The following is a 21,859-nucleotide window of genomic DNA, read 5'->3' on the forward strand; positions in this document are numbered from 1 at the left end:
TCCACAAAGAGTAAAACATATAGCAACCAATACGGTGTTAGGATATAAATATAAAAGTAATATTAATACAAAAAAAACAATACAAACAACGTATGTTAATTATAGAATAACAAGGTAATATAATTGTATACTAATATTTTATATATACCTAATAGAACGGAAAAAAAAACCCAGAAAAAAAAACCTACCGTGCAAATAACCTAATAAAGCAAAGCAATGGGCTAACTAGATATATAATAGACTCTGAACAATTAAACAATCGCGTCCTCAAATCTGACCTCCGCTAATAACAGATAAAATCCATGAAGGGAATGCATATATGGTCAGAGAGAAAAAAATAGTTACATTAAATGAAAATATTGAATAAATGATCTCCAGGTCTGTTCAAATTTAACTGAAGTATCATAAAGATTACTTCTGATTTTTTTTTTCCAAATTTAAACACAGTATCGTTTGAGAGAACCAAAAAAACGTAGTTGGGGCATTAATCTCCTTCCAATGTTGTAGAATACATCTTTTCACTATTAAAGTAAGGAATGCAATCATTCTATGAGCTGAGAGGGGTAAATTACTAGAAGTTTTAGATAATCCAAAGATAGCAGTAATAGGATGGGGAGAAATATCACTATTCAAAACCTTTGAAATAATATTAAAAATTCTTTCCAAAAAGTTTCCAGGGTAGGCCAAGACCAAAACATGTGGGTCAAGGAAGCTATCTCCCCATGACATCTATCACAAAGAGGGTTAATATGAGAATAATAGCGAGCGAATTTATCTTTAGACATATGTGCTCTATGGACAAATTTAAATTGAATTAAAGAGTGTTTGGAACAGATAGAGGAAGTATTAACAAGTTGTAAAATATAGGCCCGGTCCTCAGCCAGGATAGTGAGGCCCAATTCCCTTTCCCAGTCAGTCCTAATCTTGTCAAATGGAGCTTTCCTAAACTTCATGATAATATTATAAATAGTAGCCGTTACCCCTTTCTGAAATGGGTTAAGGTTAATGATAGCGTCTAAAATATTTGTGGGGGGTAACGCCAGAAAGGAACAGAGTATGGTATTTAGGAAATTTCTAACTTGCAAATATCTAAAAACATGTGTACTTGGTAAATTGTATTTATTAAATAACAGTACAAAAGACATAAGGGAGCCATCTGAAAATAAGTCAGAAAACTGTGATATACCATTAGTCTTCCAAATTTGAAAGGCACGGTCCGTAGAGGAGGGGAGAAAAAATATATTGCCAATAATAGGAATCGCTAGCACAAATTGATTAAGATGAAAAAATTTTCGGAATTGGAACCAGATACGTAAGGTATGTTTAACTATCGGGTTGCAAACCTGCTTATACCGTTTCAAATTGGAAGGAAGAGAAGATCCTAATATAGAGCCAAGGGCATAGCCTTGAACAGATTTTAATTCCAATACTACCCATTTAGGAATGGATAGTGTATCATGGTCAAGTAACCAAAAGTTTATGTGTCGAATATTAATTGCCCAGTAATAAAATCTAAAGTTAGGTAATGCCAAGCCTCCATCTCTCTTAGCTTTCTGTAGATGTATTTTACCCAACCTCAGGTTTTCATTTTGCCAAATAAATGAAGAGATTTTTTTGTCTACTGTATCAAAAAAGGATTTTGAAACAAAAGTTGGTAATGCCTGAAATATATATAAAAATTTTGGCAGAATAAACATCTTAACAGCATTAATACAACCAGTCAAAGTTAAATAAAGTGGAGACCATTTAAAGGAAAGTTGTGTGATATGGTCAATTAAGGGTAAATAATTAGCCTTAAATAAATCCTTATCTTTACAGGTAATTTTAATCCCAAGATATGAAAAATGATTATTAACCAATCTAAATGGCAGGTTCTGATATAAGGGAACTTGCTTATCAATAGAGAAAAGTTCACTCTTATTAAGATTTAACTTGTATCCTGAAAAAAGACTAAATTAGGCTAATAAATCTAGAGCTGCTGGGATAGATTTTTGAAGATCGTAAATATTTAAGAGTAAGTCATCAGCGTGAAGTGATACTTTATGAGACTTTAACCCACGAGTTATACCAATAATGTTAGGAGATTCTTGAATAGCAATTGCTAGTGGTTCTAACGCTATATCAAATAATAAAGGGCTAAGAGGACACCCTTGTCTGGTACCTCGAAATAGAAGAAAAAAAGGTGAGTTTTGAGTATTAGAACAAACTGACGCCATAGGAGAATGGTATAACAATTTAATCCAGGATATAAATTTCGGGCTGGTTAAACTTTTCAAGCACCTTAAATAAATAGGGCCATTCAACCCTGTCAAAGGCTTTTTCAGTGTCTAGGGAAATGACGCATTCGGAATCGGTTTGTGATGGGGTATAGACAATATTTAAAAGTGTACTAATATTATTAAAAGAATAGCGGTTCTTAATAAAACCCGTTTGATCTTCCGAAATAAGGAAGTGCTTTTTCTAGTCTATTTGCTAATAATTTAGAAAAAATCTTGGAGTCAACATTTAACAAGGATATTGGTCTATAAGATGCGCATTGAGCGGGGTCTTTATCCTTCTTTAATATTAAAGAAATTGATGCTCTATAGAAGGATTCTGGTAGTTTACCAAGTTTTAATGAGGCCTCCAGAACCCTGGATAACCAGGGGACTAATGAGGGCGCAAAAGATTTTAAAAACTCCACGGTAAACCCATCAGGGCCAGGAGCTTTCCCCGAGTTCATAGAAAAAATAACATTCTTAATCTCATCAGCAGTAAAGGAAGTTTCTAACATAGAACATATATCGTGTGATATCTTAGGGAAGATCTAAAAAGTCACACATATGTTTAGAATCTCATGGAGATTCTGATTGATATAAAGAGGAATAAAAATCAAAGAAGGATTGATTAATCTCAGCTTGATCAAACATCAGTTGATCTTCCTGATTATAAATCTGATTAATTTGAAGTTTAATAGAGTTAGTCTTCAACTGATTAGCCAACAGTTTACCAACTTTTCACTATGTATATAAAATTCACTTCTTGTCTTCATTAATTGATTTGCAATAGAGGACGAAAGTAATAAACTGTGTTCCATTTGAAGTTCAGTTCTTTGTTTATACAGCTTCTCAGAAGGAGCTGTAGCATATTTCTTATCTATTTCCTTAATCTTGTCCACAAGAGCAAGCTCTTCCTTCTTCAACCTTTTCCTCAAAGCAGCAGAGTACGAAATAATCTGGCCATGAATATAAGCTTTGAAGGTATCCCAAAGGGTGTTCATGGATATATCCTCCGTACTGCTAATTGTAAAAAAAAGATCAATCTGTTCATTCATGAAGTTAACAAAATCCAAGTCCTGAAGCAACAGTGAATTAAAACACCATTGTCTATTGTTATGAGCATTGGCCAATAATTTGATTGAAAGCTTAAGTGGAGCATGGTCCAAAATGGTTATAGAGTCATATTCACAATTAACTACTGAAGAAATAAGACAAGAGTCAATAAAAAAATAATCAACTCTTGAGTAAGAGTGATGAACATGTGAAAAAAAAAGAGAAGTCTTTTTCCTGGGGATATAAAAACCGCCAAATATCTGTCGACCCCGAATCTGAGAGAAATGAAGGTTGCAGATTTATTGGGTGCAGTCCATATAGGGGCTGAATGGTCCAATAGTGGGGATAAACAAGTATTAAGATCTCTGCCCCAGATTAGTGTAAGCTCATTCAAATTTGGAAACATATTAAATAAAGATTTATAAAATTCTGGACAGTCTGAGTTTGGAGCATAAACGTTTACCAGAACTACCTTTTTATTAAAAAGTAAACCACTAACCAGTAAAAATCTACCCTTTGGATCAGAGATAATATCCCGTTGCACAAATGTAATTGAAGGATCTATGAAAATAGAAACTCCTCTAACTTTGGCATTAGAATTCGAATGGCATTATTGTTCCTTCCAGAACTTAAAAAAAAACATAATCTGTCCCCCCTCCGCATATGGGTCTCTTGTACAAATAAAATAAGTGCTTTAAGTCTTCGGAATACTTTGAAGATTTTTTTCCTTTTAATTGGATGATTAAGTCCGTTAGTATTCCAAGAGACAAAATTAGTAGTAGAAACCATAACCCCTAAAGTCAACCCTCAAATAAAGGGAGGATTGACAATAGATTCAACCCACGAACCTGGAAAGGGAACAGAGTAAACAGGAGATAACGAGAACGACGACATGAAAAATACTTCAATAATATGAGTAGCCCAAGAAGAAAAAAAACTAAAAAGTGAAGCCCCCCCCACCCGCCCCATAACCCCAAAGCTAAATCTAAAATAGACTAGCCAGATAGAAGCAAGCACTAAATCTACTCCCATGACTTCTGATAAACGCTCAATAAAAAAGTGTATATTTAAAAAAGATCAACTAAAGTTGAAAAACAGTAGAAAAGTGAAAAAATCAAGAGGTACACCGACTAAAATGGAAAAGATATAATACGAAGAAAAAATAGATATATAAAAAAACCGTTGACATTCACCAAATGGTATAGTTAGGAAAGGAGATGAAATATTTGCATACACTAGCAAAAAGATTACTAAGTTTAAGGCCTCCAGGTATGTACGAAAAATGCTGTGGGAGTGGCAACCCAGAATCCCCAGGGAAGAAGAAATGACGCAATTAAAAAAGTTTGGCAGCCATATTAATTAAACAAAAAAAATTCTGCCCTCAGATAGAGCAAAAAAAAGAAAAAAGAAAATAAAACCAAACAAATTAACACCCTCCAATCAGACACTGATAATTTAACAGTGCGATTAGGATGTTGAAGGCGAGAGTTGATCCAGGTAGTTCTGGGCATCCAACGAAGAGTTGAAAAAACGGGGAGACCCATCAGACATTCGGATCCTCAAACGTGAGGGATATAGCAGAACTGGTTTTAAATTCATCTTGTAGAATTCCGCCATCACAGATCTATAACGAACATGTTGGTCACGAACCTGTTTACTAAAGTCCTTCACCGATCGAAAGCGGAGATCCAAAAAATCAATGTAGCCTTTAACTCGAGCAAAACGGAGCAACTTTTCCTTTTCTTGAAAATAATGAAATCCTATAATAACATGCCGAGGCTTCTCTGACATACACGAATACGATGGAACTCTATGAGCCCTGTCCAACAGTGGTGGTTGATCAGGAAACAAGGTGGAGAATGAATCTTTTAAAAGTTGAGAGAAAATCTTAATCGGGTCTCCAGATTCCACGCCTTCTTTGAGACCGATAATTCTTATATTCTGACGACGCATTCTAAGTCAGAATTTTTAAAGGTAAGGAATTCAAGTTGTTTCATCATTGTACTAATTGCTTCTTCAATTTTTCCCATTTTAAGTTCATTCTGTTGCGTATAAACTTGGAACTTAGATATGGCAGTCTGATGTTCCGTGATAGTTGTTTTCAGCTTATCAATGTCGTCGATTATTCCCTCCAGTTTAGGCGAAATCTCTGCATGGATCAAATCAGATATAGCTTGCATAGTTACTGCCGGGCCAACAACAGGAGCGGGGTCGGTAACTTTCGGTCTGACAGGAGGTTTGCCGTTTTTCCCATTCTTAGACATACCGGACCTTAAAAGCATCCAAATATATAATGACAATCAACTCCGAGATATTGTAAAGGTCGGTGCCTTAAAAGTCAGCTTAAATGTAACTGATCATAGGATAAAGATTAGAGGTAATGGAGCGGATCTAAAACACGACCTCACACTATGAGCACCATTGGAAGTGTCAGCTTTATAATTCTTAATTTAACTGAAGGGTTAGTAACAAAAAGAACAAAAAAAAGGGAAAGGGCCCAGTTTAATGAAACAGTATCATGTGCACAAGTTGGAGCTCCCTGTTTCCCCAAGTCACCGATCCTCAATCGATCTCACCCTGAGCTTCGTCAAATCATGGTCTTGCTCCGGGTCAAATCCTATGACCTCTTCTCTCTGGCGTCTTCTCTCTTCATCTATCTTGAACCGCGCAAAAAAAACCTATGCCCAACCTTAGTGTCCTTCACTAGTGAAACCTCCCCTTCAATTCGACCATCCTAATCCGATGGCACACATGTCTCCTCTCTCTTATCTTCAACAATAACCCAAACATAAGCTGAAAATAAGCAGCTCGCACAGAACAGCACAAAATGAAATACATACAGCATAACAGTAAAAAAAAATTAATGAGGGCATTAAATAAGCAACTTTGAACTCAACACTACAGCTTCTTCTAGCAGCTTGTTCCATATACCCCCACCCTCTGTGTGAAAAAGTTACACACAAGTTCCTTTATAATGGTTCCTCTTACACCTTAAAACATTGCCCTTTAGTTTTAGATTCCCCCAGCTCCCTCACCACTTTCACGGAGCTTGGTCCCTGTACTACTGGTCTCTCTGGGGATCACTGTCCACAGTCACACATATGCACATACAGAACACATGCATTCAGGCCTGTATACATACATCCATTTGTGTAGGCATTCACACACACAGATTTACACATTTTTAGATTATGAGGACACGCAGTCCTCTTTTATTGTCATTTAGTAATGCATGCATTAAGAAATGATACAATATTTCCTCCGGTGTGATATCACAAAACACAGGACAGACCAAGACTGAAAAAACTGACAAAACCACATAATTATAACATATAGTTACAACAGTGCAACAATACCATAACTTGATGAAGAAGTCCATGAGCACAGTAAAAAGTTCAAGGTCTCTCAAATGTCCCACACCTCACGCAGACGGGAGAAGGAAGAAAAACTCTCCCTGCCATGCCCGACCACAATCCGTCTCTGAGTCATCCGAAAACTTCGAGCCTCCGAATCAGCTCTCCGACACCAAGTACTGGGTGCCATCTCTGTCCGAACGATTCGACCTCAATCTCAGTCGCCAACAGCAGGCAAAGCCGGGGATTTTGAGGCCTTCCCTCCAGAAGATTCCCGAACGCGCAGTAATGACAGCAGCGAACGAGCATTTCAGAAATTTCTCCAGATGTTCCTCTGCGCTTTCACGTCTGTCTCCATCAAATCAGAATTGTCCACGGCCCTGTGTCACATTTACACAGAAAGTGACTTCATTCACACTCCTGACTTCCTCTGGCACAACTTCTACCCCGATCTCACTGTTACCAACTCACCTGAGTTCACCCAGAGGGCCATTTCAAAACCAGCCCCCCCATGGGCAAGAGCTTGTTGTGGTTCACTCAAGGCAGGTGTATGGACTCAGGGAGATGTGGAGCTGCCTTCCAGGAGGAAGGCAGTAGGCAAGTAAAGACATTGTGATTCAGGGCTAAGACTTGTAAGCCAACATATAAATAGTGAAGCATAAGAGGCAGTAAGGTGTTTCATTATAAAACAAATTGTTACTTAATATTTATATTTGATTTTGTCTGTTATTGTTATGAAGTTCTATGAATATTCCCACCCTGTTGAAGTGCTTGATCTGATTGCATCTGTAATATTTAACGATAACTAAAAATATTGTGTCATGTGCTAGGAAGCTCATTCATTTAATAGTGCCATGTGAACATAGTCTCTGGTTGTTTTTGATGTGACCGATGTCTTTATATCATTCAGATCAAGAATATACCCTGTCCGAACCAAGAGGCAGCTCATATTGTTGGCATATCCCAACACCAAACTAGCAAAGGACACCTCAGATTCTTGCACTGGCGAGGATTACCAAAGGTACAGATGAAAAAATTCAAGGATATTCTCGAAGTTGGAAAAGTGCAACGTCCTCTCTGATTGAGAATCCCTGGCTCCTGAGTGTTCAACGGAGAAGGAGCTTTTGGGATTGGTATTGATATTAGTTTACTATTGTCACATGTACCAATTTACCGTGAAAAACTTGTTTTGCATACTCTTCCTACAGATCAAATCAATGTAAAGTGCATTGGGGTAGAAGAAAGTAAAACAATAACAATGCAGAATAGAGAGTTAAATCTACAGAGAATCTGCAGAGCAGGTAAACAATAAAGTGAAAAATCAGAAAGAGGTAGATTGTGAGGTCAAGAAACCATTTCATTATACAGGAGGTCCATTCAAGAGTCTGATTACAGTGGGATAGAAGCTATCCTTGAGTCTGTTGGTACCTTATATGCTTTTGTACTTACTGCCCAATGGGAGGGAAAGGAGAGAAAATGTCTGGGGTGCATGAGATCTTTGATCATGTTGGCTGCTTTACTGGGGCAATGAGAAGTATAGACACAGCCCATAGAGGAGGAGGCTGATACCCATGATGTTCTGAGCTGTGTGCACAATGTTCTCCAGGTTCTGCAGGTGTGCAGAGCAGTTGACATAACAAGCTGTTATGCATCCAGATAGAATGCTTTCTATTGTATGAAGGAGCCATGCATCCGTCTGTCGGTATTGTATTTTTGTATTGTGTGTTTGCTATTGGTAATTTGTCACGTGGGTTGGGGCGTGGTAGTGCGAATGTGTAGCGTTACGTACTCATGCTTTGTCTAAGTCAATTTAGTCTAGATGGAGCCAGGCGGCAACTGGGGTGATATTTTTTGTTGACTGCTTAAATATGCTTAGTAACATTAATTTCTCTACCATGCTTAAAACTGCCAAGATTGCTAACGCTACCACTTAGACAGCTTATTTCATGAGATTTTACCGGTAAAAGATTGTTTGTCTTTGCTGGTTTCTTAATAAAGGATGGAATGTACTTTCTTCAGCTTAGAACTTTGTTATTGTAGATAGTGCGTCATACAGTGTCAACCACTGTGCTTAGCTCTGAGCAGTTTTGGTTTGTTTTCAAATAACCGCGACATGGTGCATTGATACAAGTCAGTAAGAGTGGATAGGGACATGCCAATTTTTTTTTTAACCTTCTGAGGAAGTTCTTGCATTGTGACCATGCACAAGACTCCTGTGTGAAGGAACACACCACCTACAAATGATTAGTTCCACCAACCCCTTGTCAGACACCTCCTGCTATCCAGTGACAGTCAGTACATCCAACATTGGATTCATCAGTCATCTCAGAACCCACAATGAAAGCAAATCATGCTCAGATCGAAGAGAAAGCACAAGAGCGAAGAAAAGACAAGGTCTAGTGCTCAGTGTCTTGCTTTTTGTAATACTGCATATGTTGATAACTCAGACTTAAATGTAAGGGGCACGTTAAAGAATTTTGCAGATGATACAAAAATTGATCATGTGCCTGACAGTGAGTAAGAAAGTTTGGTTTGATGGTCAGTGCGGTGCCAATTAGAATTCACTTGGAAGAACTGTGAGATAACGCATTTAAGCTGATGCAACAAAACGGAATAGCAATAAATGAGATTATTGAAAAATACATGCCTATTGATAGTATTATATAGGACAGGTTAATAAAATGGTTTAAAATGCATATAAAATAAATTGCTAAATCAACTGTGATATAGAATATACAAGAGCAAAAAGTTTATGCTACAACTGGTTTTACAAGTTTGCTCACAGCTTGAGTACTATGTATAGTTCTGGTCGCCACATTACAAGGAAAATGTGGTTGCACTGGAGAGCATGCAGAGGAGGGCTATGAAGATGTTGCCAGGGCAGGAAAATGGTCGTCACAAGGGAATTATTTTCTTTGCAACTTGGGAAGCTTGAATGAAATATACGAAATAATAAGGTTATTATTATTTAACTTATATAAGGTTATTAGTTAAGTTGTAAGGACCAATTATCCTGCACAAGGGTGTCACAAACCAAGCAGCATTCATTTAATTGGTCAAAGGGCAAAGAGGGGATGGAGAAAACCCTTTTCACCTAGAGGGAAGTAGTCTGGAATTCATTACTTGCAAGGATGGTATTGACAGGAAACCTCCTTATAAATCTTAGAGCACAGCATTTATACCAGCCTCTGAGGAAAGTATATTTTGTGCAGAGGTCAGAGTTCTGTAAATGTTGGGACCGCTTCTTTTCACGTTGTCGATGATTTAGATGAAGGAATTGATAGCTTTGTGGCCAAGTTTGCAGATAATACGAAGATAGGTGGAGGGGCAGGTAGTGTTGAGGAAGCAGGGTGAAGGCAGAAGGTCAGACAGACTGGGAGAATAGGCTAAGAAGTGGAGGATGAAATTTAGTGTAAGGAAGTGCCTGGTCATTCACTTTGATAGAAAGAATAAAGGCGTGGACTAGTTTCTAAATGGGGAGAAAATTCAAAAATCAGAATAGGCCTGGGCAAGGTTGTATGGAAGACCAGCAGTTGCCCATGCTGCAAGTCTCCCCTCTCCACGACACCAAGGGAAGGGCATTAGGACCCATACAGCTTGGCACCAGTGTCGTCATAGAGCAATGTGTGATTAAGTGCCTTGCTCAAGGACACAACACGTTGCCTCGGCTGGGGCTCGAACTCATGACCTTCAGGTCGCTAGTCCAATGCCTTAACCACTTGGCCACGTGCCCACAAGGAAGGCAAATACAATGTTAACGTTCATTTCGAGAGGATGAGAATACAAAAGCAAGGCTATATACTGAGGTTTTATAAGGCATTGGTCAGACTGCACTTGTGAGTATTGTGAGCAGTTTTCGGCCCCTTATCCAAGGAAATATGTGCTGGTATTGGAGAGAGTCCTGAGGAGGTTCATGAGAATGATCCCAGGAACAAAAAGGTTAACATTGGAGGACTGTTTGATGGCTCTGGGCCTGTGTTCACTGGGGTTTAGAAGAATGAAGGAGGATCTCATTGAAACCTCTTGAATATTGAAACACCTAGATAAAGTGGACATGGAGAGAATGTTTCCTATAGTGGGGGAGTCTCGGATCAGAGGGCACAGCCTCAGAATAAAGAGGCATTCATTTAGAACAGAGATGAGGAAAAATTTCTTCAGCCAGAGAGTGGTGAATCTGTGGAATTCATTGCCATAGACAGTTATGCATGCCAAGTTATTGGGTTTATTCACGGCAGGGGCTGATGGGTTCTTGATTAATCAGGGTGTCAAAGGTTACAGAGAAGGCAGGAGAATGGATTTAAGAGGAGAAATCAATCATCCATGTTGAAATGGCAGAGCAGACTTGATGGGCTGAATGGCCTAATTCTGCTCCTATGTCTTACGGTCTAATGTTATATTCGCTTTCTCATCAGGAATACAAGTGCAACAGTCCCAACCTATGACAGCACAGATACTACTTTCTTTTGGCAAAATGTAATCCAATGTCATTCTGTTTTGAAGGGACACCGTTCACATAGCTACCATCTCAGCAGAAGGTTGTTATCAACGTTCACTTTGTTCAAACGCTTTCATGGCTGCCGTCATTTAGATGACCGCTCCGGATAATCGACCGGTACCCTGTGCGGGAAATTCTACCATCCAGAAGTGATCGGCCTCTGTAAGAGCCCTTTTCTAATGCTTCAATTTGTGTGTTGGGTAGTCAGGCAGATCATCAGTGCGATACACACACAACATACCCCAGATTGCAGCAACCTGATCGTCCCATGGTAAGCCATGGAGCGCCCAATTACCACACACCCGCTAGATGCCATTCCATGCGGGGAACAGCCCCACCTCAAAGCAGAGTATTCCCACAGGAGCAGTACTGCACTGCTTTGTGCCATTGAGTTGCACAGAGGCACATTAGCTACTTCAAACAGAAATAACAACAATGGCAATATTAGGAAATATTTTGGATAGCCTCTCCTTTGTTAAATAATAGCGATGAACAATTTTAAACTGAATTAAACAATGATTGGCACATATCGAAGAAGAATTAACCATTTTCAAAACTCGCGACCAGTCTTCATTAACAAAAGTCATATTAAGTTCTCTCTCCCAGTCTTGTTTAATCTTTAATGAGAGGTTATCTTTTTGTAGTAAAAATAAATTATAAATTCTACCAATGGAACCTCTCACTAAGGGATTCATATTCAAAATAGTGTCCAACAAATCAGATAATCATAGTCATACTTTATTGATTCTTGCATATATGGAAACGTAAAAACATATTTTTGTAAAAAATGTCTGACCTTTCCTAATATAGATAATTACTGTGATAGGTGCAAAAATGAAGTAGCTACTTTGTTACATATGTTCTGGTCATGTCCCTTGTTGAAATCTTTTTGGAAATCTTTATTTTCTACAATTTCTAAAGCTTTGAAAATTAATTTACAACCTAATACATTGACTGTTCTATTTGGAATAGTTCCGCATCATATTCAGGGTATTTCATTTTCAAACCAACATGTAATTGCATTCGTTACATTGTTGGCAAGAAGAGCTATTTTATTGAAGTGGAAAGATACCTCTGCTCCTACACTAACTCAATGGTTTTCCCAAGTGATGTTATGTCTTAGTTTGGAAAAAATTAGTAGAACTTTTGATCCCCGATTTGATTTTGAGAGAAGGTGGGGCTCTTTTGTTAAATATTATCATTTAATTTGAATCAATTTACATGGTTTCCTTCCAGTTTTACGTTATATAAATGTGATTTGGTGTTTGTTGTTTTCTTTTTCTTTTATATATAAAAGGATGATTGTAAGATGTATCGCTCCAGGAGTTGGCTCCTAATGGTTTTTTTTCCCTCTTTTTTTTGTTTTATAGTTAGTGGGTTGTTTTTTAGTTAGCTAGGGTTCTCTTTTTTCCTTCTTTTTCTCTTACAATTTTTTTTCATTAGCATATATATAGTTTTTTTTCTTCAGCTTTATTAATTATATATATACTAATTTGTTGAATGGCTGTATTTTATAGCTGTAGAAGATTATATTAATAAAAAGATTTAAAAATGAATAACAACAATGGCAAAATTCCTTGTTGCGATATTACATTTGGCACGAGTATTTTGGTTTTCCTCCAGTTATATGATGTACATACCACAACAACCCCCTTAACAGATCCATCGGTGGTCATGGCTGACAGATTCATGACAGCTTTGTTCCGTGTCCAGTACTCAGTATCACTCAGAGGAGACGGAATCAGCGCTCCCATACCTGAGTGCATTGGGACTCAGTAGTCAGCCCTTATGCTCAATTGATAGGCATATTCATATGACATTCGGAGTTGGACGTTAGATAAGGAGGTGTAGTGGGTCACTAGCACCAGCTCCAATCTCCAGCCATCAGGCTTCAACCTCCCGACTCGCAACTCACCTTCAGGCTTTGATATTTGGTGTCGGCCCAGGATTAGCTGATGATGGGTTCCTGGACTCCAGGCACACTGACTCACCAGACCTGGTGCCTCCTCATGTCACCTGCTCACATGGACATCTGATCCTAGGACCCACTAACTTGGGGCATTCACGGATGTCCTTTTGTCACTGGTCTTTGAGTGTGGAGTGGAGGCCTAGGATCCAGACGTCCTTTGTCACCCATCTACATCACTGGCCTTTAAATGCAGAGGGCTGGCGAGGCCTAGACTTCTGAAGTCCTTCATCACCTGTCCATGTTGACCACGGAGCAGAGGCCTGACCTCTAACCCCTCCACATCCCTGTCCCTAAACCATAATTCCTCTCTGTCCCCAAAACCATCGCTGCAAACTTAAATAAACAAGTAAAGCAACCACGATCTTGATGGAGCCAACAGCTTGAGAAGTTGTTCCACAAAGAAAAACCTCAAAGTAAGGTAAATGGATATAACACCAATGGATATACAGCACATAAAGCATGTTATGACTGATAATCGTAACTAATAGATACTTACTGTGTCCTATATGAGTTACAACAATATATCCCTTATCTGAACCTCCGAAACACCACCTTCAGGTGCCTCATGTGACCTGTGCCAGTTGTGTCTCTCCTTTGGGCTTTCACACTCCAGTTATCTACAAAACAGACAGAAAGGTAACTACCGGCTTTTAGGCAACAATGGTCTGTGCGAAATGAAATAGAAACCGTTGTCCTACAGGCCAACAAACCCAACAGACTCTTCTTATCTTCCAGCTCCTTTCACATCACAAAGCAATTAAAAGCAGATTAACCTGTTGCATGTGATATGAGGAGTAATACTTAAGGTGGTAGAGCTTTCTTCCTGACCGCATGGATAAGGCAAACAGTACTGAGGTCATCAAGCAAGGGTGGCGTGAAGGGCACAAATAATAGAAAATGAGAGGGAATCTCATGGAAACATAAAAAATTTTGAAAAGATCTCACAGGCTGGGTTGATCATACCTAATTTTCTGAGTGTTCAGATGTGATAATAGGTATACAAGCCCAACAAAATAACTTAAGACAAGTTTATTAACATAAAATAGATGGCATAAATAAACTACACAAAATACTACATAGCAAGTCACAAAGATTTCTGGGCTGACGATTCCTAGTCACCACTCGGTTGTTGTCAGGGGAACCCCAATTCTGACTCATGAAACCACCCTTTGGTCCCAGACACTGATCGTGATTCTGGTCTGGGTGAAATTCCAATGAAGACTTGGAAGGCATCCTTATAAATATGAGTTTCACCAGTACAGAGTCATCAAGATGCAGACAAATCCACTGTTCTCGTCCACTAATGAATCTGGTTTCATTCATTCAAACAATACATCATGTTCATGAACACAGTCTCATAAATGAATTAGACATTTTAATCGCAAACAAAAGAAAATCTGCAGATGCTGGAAATCCTGCTGAAGGGTTTTGGTCCGAAATGTCGACTGTACTCTTTTCTGTAGATGTTGCCTGACCTGCTGAGTTCCTCCAGCATTTTGTGTGTGTTGTACATTTTAGTGGTCACTCCTTTTTATCTCATTTCTTAATCTCACAATGTCAGTGACACACAACATTCCTTGGGCTTTCACAGTACATTTTGTTTTACAGATAAGTGATAAACTTGGATTCCAAAAGAATCCAGCTATTAATCCCACTTGACAGACGTTCTCACTAATAGATCTCTAGGCTCCACATGCTACAAGTTCAGAAAGAGTTAAGCTTTCATCTGACCCAACAGATATTCTATCATTATTCTACAAATTCCATATGCTACATCCCACCCCTTGAATATCTGATCAGATTAGACAAACAGAACTCATCTTTCTGCTTAAGATATTTAATATGATGTCGAAAAATACATATCAATATCCCCTGGATGATTAAAAACAAGTATTATCACAATTATTATGATTTGAGAAATTATACGATTCAAAGGTTAACCTCAACATTCACATTAAACAGTATCTCCTCATCCTTGGGGAACTGTAACAACATCTTGTCAGTAATTCAAATGAGATGAGTAAGATTTACCAAGACTACATTGTGAATGGGGATGCAAGAGTCAAATCACAATCAAATTAGCACTTTACTTGTTTCAAAAAAGTTGTACGGGGTAAGTCACCCTTGGTGTGGCCCACCGTACCCCCAATTAGCATATCACATAACGTACAACTTTTCCCTGAATAATAATATCATTTTCACAAATCACAAGGTTAGCAGTGGCTTGTTGGGTCTCAACAGAAGTCTGACATCCAACAAAACACAAGACAAGCATTAAAACATAACAAAGCAGTATTCCCAAGGGAACCTTAGAAAATAAAAGGAGAAAGATAGTTAGAAAAATGTTTTTATTCTCTCTTAGTCAGTTTACCCTCATCCACACACACAGGATGGGTCTATTCTCATACCATCACCCACTGTGTATTTCCTTGCCAATCGGCTATAATCTCACCCTCCACTGGAGGGTAAGATGGGGATGTCCCTAATACTTTACCCCCTTACAGAACTGAATCGGCTCTCTATCAGCTTATTCAGTTGTGCCATCAGGAACAAAAAGGGAGTACCTTCTGTCAATATGTGGTTGTTCAAATTATAAAAGCACAGGGAAGGACAGGTAACCATCCAGATAAGGTATGAGCAGAAGTAAGTAAACAAAACTGCTGTTTTAAAAGGCCATTCACTTGTTCAATTAGTCCACTGGCTTGAGGAGAATAGGGGACATGGAAGAACATGAACACCATTAGTGACTGCCCACTCTTGTACCCTGGAACCCAAAAAGTGCAGCCCATTATCAGATTGAATTTCAAGGGAATCACCGAATGCAAGAGCAAGATGCTCTAATCCCCAAAGGGTACCATCCTGATTAGCTTTAGCAGTAGGGACTGCCATCATAAATCTAGAATAAATGTCTACCATAGTGAGGAGGTACTGGAATTGCTTCTATAAAGGAAGGGGACCAACATAATCTATTTGCCAAATCTGAGCAGAGGCACACCCACAGCAATTAGCAGCCAAGGGTCATTTTGGAATCTGGTGGTCCTTAATTTGTAAATGTAGCCCACAATTCCCAACCATTGTATAAACTCTGTCAATGGGAAGGAGTAATCCCCACTGCCTAGACTACTCCACAGTACCCTGTATCCTCAAATGAGCACAAGACTCATGGTCCTACCGAGTAAGTGGCAATAACACTTTTTGAGGTTGAGGGCTCGATGTCACTGTGACAACACAAGCACTTTGTCAGCAATGTTGTCAAATATGGTTATCAGCAAATCATTTTTAAAATGGGCATCAACATGGTAAACAGTAAAGGTAATGTGATAATCGGCTCCAAATATCCCTCCATAACTCTGCTCCCCATAATGGATGCTCCATAACTGTATAAGACTGCTGGATCCATCAGGACAACCAGACAGCAAGTCCATTAGCAACAGCCCAAGAATCAGTCTAAATATAAGCTTTTTTTGGTTTCATGCACAATGTCATGATGTACTGCTATGACCTCTGACCCATCAGAACCTTCCTTCTTCAAAACCTGTTGGGTAAGAGGGTTAAGGACATCAGTCCTCCAACAACTATGACCAGTCTCCCATATCGCAGAGCCACTGGTAAACTAAACGTGCTGCTGCTGATCAGGAGTTAGCAGGTCAAGGGGAACACCCCATGCAACAGGCAAGGCTTAGACTGGAGTAACTTCAAGTGTAGGTGATGTAGCCTGAGGGGACTCAGCAACCAATTCATGTATTTTACTAGTTCTGCCTGATCCGTTTGATGCTCGTTCAGAAATATACCATTTCCACTTGACAATAGACATCTGTTGTGCACGCCCTATCTTATGGGTGAATGCATCAGGAAGTACCTATCCCATAATGGGAAGGTCAGGATGGAGAGAGACATGGGAAACCCCTGTATTTCAGTCTCTACTAAAGCCCAGTAGCAGGCAAGAAGTTATTTCTCAAACTTAACGTGTCTGAAGGCAGCATCAGGAAGTTTTTGGGACCAGAAACCCAGAGGCATATTCCTTCGTCCATACCTCTATCACAGGCTCCAGACAACCACATGGTTTTTATCAGAAACTTACAGCTCAGAGGAGATGCCCACTTGATGAGGGGACGGGTAAGGTCGTAGTGAAGGCCTCCTTTGCAGCCTCAAAAGCTGATCGTTGCTCAGGGCCCCATACAAAACTAAATTTCTTTTTGGTCACAGTGTACAAGTGTTGAAGGAGCATGATCAAACAGGGTGTGTTGTGCTGCCATTATCCCAGAAGGCCAACAAAGTGTTGGGCCTATTGTTTTGACAATAAAAAGCTGTTGTGCATGCCCTACCTTGCGGGTGAGTGCGTCAGGGGGTGCTATGTCTCGGATCTTTTTTCTGATCTTATTGGGAATTATCCTATCATCTTCAGTCTATTGTATTTCCAGAAAATGAACAGTCGCAACTGGGCCCTCCACTTTATTTGGGTTAATTTCCCATCCCCTCGATCGCACGTGTTCAATCAAATTATTAAGGGCTTCGGGAACCTCCTCGTCAGAGGATCCCTGCAGTAACACATTAGCTATTTAGTGAGCTACTTTAGTGCTGGGGGATAGGACACATTCACACAAATCCCATGCCACCACACTATGGTATATAGTAGGACTATGGACATATTCCTAGGGAAGCTGTGTAAAAGTGTACTGAAGGCCGTTGCATGGGAAAGCAAACTGATCTTGGGAGTTCTCTGCAATAAGGATGGAGAAGAAAGCATTAGCCAAATTAATAACAGTCAGTCCCACTAGAAAGGTCCTCAGTCAGAGTCACAATGTCTGGAACAGCTGTAGCCAAAGGAAGGCAAACCAATTTAACCGGCCATAATCAATGGTCATGCACCATGAACCATCAGGTTTCCAACTTGCCAAACAGGGCTATTATAAATAGTCAGATCTAGCCAGCCTCATGAACTGCCTTGAGGACATAGAGTGTTGAATGGCACAAAACCTCTCACAGCTCAATGAAGGCAAGTCTGAAGTTGTCCTACTTGGCCCCCCTGACTCCATCAAAGTGATTACCAAGACTCTTGGTAACTTGTCCACCCTTGTCAAACCCCATGTTAAATCCCTTGGTGTGATAGTTGATTCCACCTTTAAGTTTGACAAGCAAGTTAATGCAGTAGTAAAAGCCACTTTTTTCCAGCTTCATACTATTGCCAAAATCAAGCAGTTTCTCTCTTTCAAAGATCTCGAGAAAGTCTTCCACGCCCTTATATCCTCCCACTTGGACTACTTCAACTCCCTGTATACTGGAATTAGTCAGTCATCCCTGTCCCGTCTGCAACTGGTCTAGAATGCCGCAGCCAGGCTCCTGACAGGTGCCCGGAAGAGGGACCATATTACTCCTATCCTGGCCTCCCTCCACTGCCTACCAGTACGGTTCAGAATTGATTTTAAGTTTCTCCTGTTTGTTTATAAAGCCCTAAATGGGCTAGCCCGCCCCCCCCCCCCCCCATATCACATACCTTCTAACTCCTTATTCTACTTCCAGGTCCCTCAGGTCGGCTGACTTGGAGCTCCTGGCTGTCCCGCGGTCTAAACTTAAGCTCAGAGGTGACTGCACCTTTGCTATTGTAGCCCCTAGACTGTGGAACAGCATTCACCTCCCTATCAGATTTCCCCCTCCATCGACTCTTTTAAATCCAGGCTCAAAACTTACTTTTATTCACTAGTGTTTGAATCCTCCTGATGTGGCTGATTTTTGGCTTGTGCCTAGGCCCTTGTGTCATTTCTTTTGTGCCTATAAGCTGTTTGCCTTGTTGGTTATGTCTGTGTTTCTTGTATTTGTGATTATAACTATCTGCTCTGATCTGTACAGCACTTTGGTCAATGTAAAATAAATTTGACTTGACATGACTTGACTTATAAGGGGACAAGGCAGGACAAAGAACACCAAAATTTAAAACGGACTTGACTGTATCATCAATTTCCTTCTGCCCATTTTCCAATTGCACAGGTTCTCATTTTGCTTTTCCAACCAGAATGAACATCTTCCTAAAACCAAAAGCAAATTTGCCAAAGGGTGTCACGCTAGAGGTTCCCATTAAACAACCACTTCCCAAAATGGTTTCAGGTACCTGGGAGATGAGATGAGGACAGACCAAGGAGGTCCCTTGCCAACAGCGAGATGGATCTTTGTATAGCATCTGTAACCAATCCCCCAAATCCCTGAGTACACACTCGCTACCCTGTTTATAGATCCAAATTCCCATGTAATAAGGTAACCTCGGCCTCAGTGCCCACCAGAGCAATTTGCCGCTGCTTATTGCGGCGTGACCCCAAAGGGTAATAGGTATGTATGGTATCAGGTCTCCTTCTGGGACGCTGGGAATACGAATTACCATAGCGATCCTGTTCATGGATCTCAGATAAGAGAAGTGGGCAGTCTACGGCTGGAAGTTCTGGTGGGCAGTTATCTTGACGTGATGAGATCTGTAATGATCTGGGTAATGTGGTCTGGTGTTTATTAGTGGAATCATAGTTCAGAAAGCTCTAGAGATCAGAGCACAAGACAACAATGGCTGTCCTCTTATCTGGTGGTTTGTTGATCAGACCAGGATTGGTCTGAAATGAATGGAGAGTTGCACTTTGGAGTGGGTGAGGAAAGTGGCGAGGTCAAGGCAGTCCATTTCATGTAAAAAGAGGGTAAAAGTCCAGAATGCAGAGACCAAGTGGTAAGAGTATGCTGGAGACTGGAAAAAGGGTAATCACTGAGGAGTGGGGAAGGTGAGGAATCCCTATTGAAATAATATGGAAATAATGGAAGAAGAGCTCAGTATTGTGCTGCTCTAGAACTCACTGACATGCAGATGCAGGGGGACAAAGATGAAGCTTCTGCTTAGGATAGACCACTCAGCATCAGAACAGATTCGATATGGGGGATATGGTGAAGACAGCTGGGGTTGGAACTGGGGTAAGGTGAATGGTCAGAAGAGGGAAAGGGGAGAGAGGACATAGAAACATAGAAAACCTACAGCACAATACAGGCCCTTCAGCCCACAAAGCTGTGCCAACCATGTCCTTACCTTAGAAATTATCCAGGGTTACCCATAGCACTCTATTTTTCTGAGCTCCATGTATCTGTCCAGGAGTCTCTAAAAAGACCCTATCGTATCCACCTCCACCACCATCGCCAGCAGCCCATTCCATGCACTCACCACTCTCTGTGTAAAAAACTTACCCCTGACACCTCCTCTGTACCTACTTTCAAGCACCTTAAAACTGTGCCCTCTTGTGCTAGCCATTTCAGCCCTGGGAAAAAGCCTCTGACTATCCACACGATCAATGCCCCTCATCATCTTATACACCTCTATCAGGTCACCTCTCATCCTCCGTCGCTCCAAGGCAAAAAGGTCGAGTTCACTCAACCTATTCTCATAAGGCATGCTCCCCAATCCAAGCAACATCCTTGTAAATCTCCTCTGCACCCTTCCGATGGTTTCCACATCCTTCCTATAGTGAGGCGACTAGAACTGAGCACAGTACTCCAAGTGGGGTCTGACCAGAGTCCTATATAGCTGCAACATTACCTCTCAGCTCCTAAACTCAATCCCATGATTGATGAAGGCCAATGCACCGTATGCTTCTTAAGCACAGAGTCAACCTGCGCAGCAGCTTTGAGTGTCCTATGGTCTCGGACCCCAAGATTCCTCTGATCCTCCACATTGCCAAGAGTCTTACCATTAATACTATATTCTGCCATCATATTTGACCTACCAAAATGAACCACCTTACACTTATCTGGGTTGAACTCCTTCTGTCACTTCTCAGCCCAGTTTTGCATCCTATGAAAAGCATTTGGGAGGAATACTGAATGGGAAGATTTGAGACGAAGAGAGTCGGGAGAGAGAAGGATAAAGGTGGCGTTAGATGTTGGTATAGGATATGGAATCAGAATGAGATGGGCTCAGAGACTTGCATGGGAGAGAGGTTATGCCGATGTCAAAAAAGACACAGGCATCTCTCTTCTTTTTCTCTCTTCAGCTCAGATGGGAGAGATGTGGCTGCCCCCTCTGGTAGTCCAGTTACAGTACTTCCATTCTTTTGACCCTTCACCTTACCCCAGTTCCAACCTCAGCTGTCTTTATCATATCCCCCCAATCAAATTTTAATCAGCATTGTCTGGTCTGGCATTCATGGCCTTTAGGAACCCACTGTTCAGAGCTGCACTCCAAATTGAATCCACAATTTATACTCAGATTTGAAGACTGGTGGCCGAAGTCATTTGCTAAATGTAACTGCTTAAACCAGTAAAAAAAAATCACTCCAACAGTCCCTCCTGGACAAAAATAAAATTTGTACTAAGAATGGCCAACCTTAAGGAGGATCTATTTAAACAGGGCAACAGAAATGCCCTGCCTAGGAATTCCACCCCCCTATACTTTATGTGCATCTACATCTGCCCTGTCATCCCTAATCACTACCTACAAAATGATACGCAGAGAGATTGTTCCAGAGATTTGAACAACATTCTTTCAAAATGCATATGCCTGTTGGCTAATTGCAGCTTAATCACAATCCTTGTCTTCACCCCTTCATTCTCTGGTCGCTAAAACTCACTCTTTCCAGGGGCACCAGCAAGGCAAATGCATCAGGCTCACAGGCCCTCTCAGTGATGTACAGGAGGGTTGGGGTGGTCTCAATCTGAATGACTGCAAGGACCTCTCCCCAGTGGCACCCCCTTCTGAACTATCCAGTCGATC

The 21,859-nt window shown here is 40.3% G+C and overlaps 1 long non-coding RNA gene across 3 annotated transcripts in view; it reads left to right on the forward strand.

Annotated features, from left to right (window-relative positions):
- Positions 1-21,859, forward strand: part of LOC140188377 (uncharacterized) — a 106,986-nt gene that overhangs the window by 63,776 nt on the left and 21,351 nt on the right. For 2 of the 3 annotated variants that reach the window (XR_011883292.1, XR_011883293.1), the window contains exons 2-3: positions 7,575-7,685; positions 11,165-11,321. This is a non-coding gene — a long non-coding RNA (uncharacterized lncRNA). Of the gene's footprint in view, positions 1-7,574; positions 7,686-11,164; positions 12,493-21,859 lie in introns of those variants that run through there. The other variant, XR_011883291.1, reaches the window with a different exon arrangement.

The sequence above is a fragment of the Mobula birostris genome, chromosome 26 (genome assembly GCF_030028105.1).
Source record: "Mobula birostris isolate sMobBir1 chromosome 26, sMobBir1.hap1, whole genome shotgun sequence".
NCBI classification, from domain to species: domain Eukaryota; kingdom Metazoa; phylum Chordata; class Chondrichthyes; order Myliobatiformes; family Myliobatidae; genus Mobula; species Mobula birostris.